The sequence below is a fragment of the Triticum dicoccoides genome, chromosome 2B (genome assembly GCF_002162155.2).
Source record: "Triticum dicoccoides isolate Atlit2015 ecotype Zavitan chromosome 2B, WEW_v2.0, whole genome shotgun sequence".
NCBI classification, from domain to species: Eukaryota; Viridiplantae; Streptophyta; class Magnoliopsida; order Poales; family Poaceae; genus Triticum; species Triticum dicoccoides.
Window position 1 is genome coordinate 284896540 of NC_041383.1, and position 4849 is coordinate 284901388.

Here is a 4849-nt window from a genome sequence, read left to right on the forward strand (position 1 = left end):
AGTGGCATTCTCTTGCACTAAGGGGTTGAGCATACAAACAAAAAGCGCATGGCAACCTTTGCTTCCCTCTGCGAAGGGCCTATCTTTTACTTTCATGTATTTACTTTCATGCAAGAGTCAAAGTTTTTCTCTCTATCCCTTTTATTTTTCTCCTTTGGCACGCATCATGTGATGAGGAAAGATCTAGGCACATATATCTAGTTGAATATGGGTAGCATGAGTTATTATTGTTGACATCACCCTTGAGGTGAATGCATTGGGAGGCGAAACAATAAGACCCTATCTTTCTATGTGTCCGGCTAAAACGTTTTGCTTATGTGTACGCGGTGAGTGTTAGCAATCATAGAAGACTAAATGATGGTTGAGTATGTGGACTTGCCTAAAGGCTCCTATACGTGACCCTTCCTGAAAAGATGATGAATTGTAGTTGCAAAGTTGACTAAGAACATAGTTTCTTGGTTTCCAATAGAGTTTATGCTTTATACTTCGATGTTGTGATGAATTGTCACTTGTTCATGAGAAGTCCATGATAAAAGTTGTATGATAACAGTTTTATGTTAAAGGTTGTTGTTGTTATAATAAGTTACATGATGCTGCTATGTCCATATTTTGGTTTTTATCGACACCTCTCTCTCTCTCTCTCTCTCTCTCTCTCTCTCTCTCTCTCTAAGCATGTGGACATGTTTTTCGATTTCGGTTTTCGCTTGAGGACAAGTGAGGTCTAAGCTTGGAGGAGTTGATACGTCCATTTTGCATCATGTTTTTATACTGTTATTTATGATATTTTATTGTATAATAATGATTTTTGGAGTAATACAAATGCATTTTCTCTCATAATATGCAAGGTATACACAAAGGGGGAGAATTCTGGCAGCTAGAAATCTGGACCTGAAAAAGCTACGTCAAGCTACCTATTCTGCACAACTCCAAATGAGCTGAAACTCCACGAGGATTTTTTATGGAATATTTAAGAATTATTGGAGCAAATAAGTACCAGAGGGGGGCCACCAGGTGGCCACAACCCACCCGGGCGCGCTAGGAGGCCCAGGCGCGCCCTGATGGGTGCTGCCCTCCTCGGTCCACCTCCGGTGCCCATCTTCTCATATATAAGTCATTTTGACCTAAAATAATTTGGGAGAGGACTTTCGGGACGAAGCGCCGCCGCCACGAGGCGGAACTTGGGCAGGAGCACCTTTGCCCTCCGGCAGAGCAATTCTGCCGGGGGAACTTCCCTCCCGGAGGGGGAAATCATTGTCATCATCATCACCAACAACTCTCCAATCTTGGGGAGGGCTATCTTCATCAACATCTTCAACAGCACCAACTCCTCTCAAACCCTAGTTCATCTATTGTGTTCAATCTTTGTACCGGAACTATAGATTGGTGCTTGTGGGTGACTAGTAGTGTTGATTACATCTTGTAGTTGATTACTATATGGTTTATTTGGTGGAATATTATATGTTCAGATCCATTATGCTATTTAATACCCCTCTGATCTTGAGCATTATTATCATTTATGAGTAGTTACTTTCGTTCTTGAGGTCGCGGGAGAAATCATGTTGCAAGTAATCATGTGAACTTGGTATGTGTTCGATATTTTGATGATATTTATGTTGTCATTCTCTTAGTGGTGTCATGTGAACATCGACTACATGACACTTCACCATATTTGGGCTTAAGAGAATGCATTGTGGAGTAGTTATTAGATGGTGGGTTGCGAGAGTGATAGAAGCTTAAACCCCAGTTTATGCGCTATTCTGTAAGGGACCGGTTGGATCCAAAAGTTTAATGCTATGGTTAGAATTTATCCTTAATAGTTTTCTTGTAGTTGTGGATGCTTGCAAGAGGGTTAACGTCATGCCCAATATGCGACCCTATCCTAAAGGAACTCGAAGGTCCCACCAAGGATAGAAGCGCATATTGGAGACGCTTTTGCAAGGTGGATATCATTACATCGTACCATTAAATAATAGTTGGGGATACATACAAAAGGCATACAATGCCACATGAATACAACAACATCATACATAAGGCAACATCGGACTACGGATGAAACACAAACAGAAACTCGACGACATCCACCCTACTAGCCCAGGCTGCCGACCTGGAACCTATCCCCTGATCGAAGAAGAAGTAGAAGAAGAACTCAAAGCAAACAAGCATCGCTCTCGCGTCATGATCATCACATTACCTGTACCTGCAACTGTTGTTGTAGTAATCTGTGAGCCACGATGACTCAGCAATCCCATAACCATGGGTATCAAGACTAGCAAAGCTTAAAGGGTATGGAATGGATAAGTGGTGAGGTTGCAGCAAGCGACTAAGCATGATATGGTGGCTAACTTACGAGTATAAGAATAAGACGAGAAGCTACACAAACGGTCGAAACTAGTAATGATCAATAAGTGATCCTGAACTACTTACGTTCAAACATAACCCCATCGTGTTCTCTTCTCGACCCTCTCGAAAAGAGATCGTCATGGTTACGCACACGGTTGGTGTATTTTAATTCGAATATGGTGTCAAGTTATCTACAACCAGACATTAAAAATTCCCATCTGGCACATAACCGCGGGCACGGCTTTTGAAAGTTTAAACCCTGCAGGGGTGTCCCAACTTAGCCCATTATAAGCTCACGATCCGCGGAGACAATCTTCCATCGCGGGACATTCGATCAGACTCGGGGTCCTGGTGCACAAGACATTTCGACAATTGTAAAACTAATCCAGCAAAGCCTCCCAGCGTGTCGACACCCTGATAGTAGTCGCGCGTATCTAGTCTCAGGACACGTCCAGATGGGAAAGCTTACGAGTAAAACCAGATCCTCGGGTTGCCCCGTGGTGGCCTTGCAGTCTGCCCGTTTGGGACCGACGCCATCAGCGCTGGCCCCGCCCTGTATGTAGAAAAAATCCTCGGGTTCATGACGCCCTATGCAAATTTATTATTTAGTTTAAGTATTATTATGGCAAATGTTAAAACCAATGTTGGGCCTTGCTGGGAGAGTTTTATTCAAAGCGAACTGTCAAGAGGGGCCCATAAACCCACACCGTGTTAGGGACGCAAAATCAAGGAACATAACACCTGTATGACGGAAACTAGGGCGGCAAGAGTGGAACAAAACACCAGGCATAAGGCCGAGCCTTTCACTCTTTACCAAGTATATAGATGCATTAATTCAATAAGAGATATTGTGATATCCCAACATAAACATGTTCCAACATGGAGCAATCTTCAACTTCACCTGCAACTAACAACGTTATAAGAGGAGCTGAGCAAAAGCGGTAACATAGCCAAACAACGGTTTGCTAGAAAGGGTGAAAAGGTTAGAGGCTGACATGGCAATTTGGGAGGCTTGATAAGCAAGTGATAGGTAGCGCAGCATAGCGATAGAACGAAGTAACTAGCATAGCAATGACAGTAGCGAGATCCGAGGTGACGGTCATCTTGCCTGAAATCTCGCTAGGAAGAAGAACGAGTCCATGAAGAAGACGAACGGGTGAAGACGAACCAAGCGTAGATAAACGAATCCTCACGATCGCAACGGAACAGGAACTATCGAGAAGGAGCACAACCAGAAAGAAGCAAACAACATGGTAAACACACAACACATAAACATGAAATGATGCACAATCAAGCATGATGCATGACAAGGCTATATTATGCTACTCATGGCAAGAGATGATGCAAACAAGAACAACACGACAAAGCAAGTTTAAATGAGGCCGGAAACAACATATAACTAATCTAGTAAGTCCTCATATGCAAATTTTGAAGTTGGTCCAGATCTGAACAAACATTAAGTTGAAGTTCTTAAACAGCAAGTTAAAGAGCACCATGATGATCTACATGAAATTCTAGTCAAGTTTCATATAAAGTTCATTTAATTCGGAGCTACGGCCTAGAAGATATGAGTAAAACAAGTTAAACATGGCATTGATGCAAAATGCATTCAAACAATCAAGAAAACACCTCAAAACAAGGATGCAACATGATAATATGAAACTACATGCAACTCTAAGCAAGTTTCATATAGAGCATGCTCAAAACGGAGCAACGGTGCAACACATACACTCCAAGCAAGATATAATAACAATCTGCCCAAAACAGCAAGTAGGCACTTTGCAAACATCAAAACAACATGCTACAGGAATCATATGAATACAAACTTGATATGCACTTAAAGTAGAGATAACATACTTCAAATATCATTAAAGGTTCAGGTTCATAGGCATCAATATTAAACCAATATGATCAATGCAAAATGCAACTTTATAACACAGGAGCATATACATGAGCAGAGTTAATATGATGGCAAGTTGAGAGCAAGAAAGAGACAAGCTACAGCAAGAAAACATATCAACAAAGGGCATGGCATCAAATTAAACATAACAAAGAGCAAATAACATCATGGCATCATATACATATGGCTCATGGATTAGTAGGAACCAACATGACAAGATTGGATGTTGAAACAGTTTCAGCAAGTGTAAACCAGCAACATTATCATAGCATGTTTGCAAGCATGAAAGAGAGGCATATGACACACAAAATTAGCAAACATGGCATGTGAACAAAGTACTCATAGCATACTTCAAATCATGTAATTAGAGCATCTCCAGAAGAGGCATGGATCACTCAATAACAAGCTCACAACATAGCATCATGAAGTTAACAGCAATCTGAAACATTATATAAGCATGTTCATGGCAATAAAACATATGCTACAGGACATATGTAGGGCATCAAAAGGTATGGCATGATATATCATAACATAGGAAACAAAACATGTCAACTAAGCATCTCCATATTATGTATGGATTAATTGGTAGCATCAAAAAAACATGGCAAC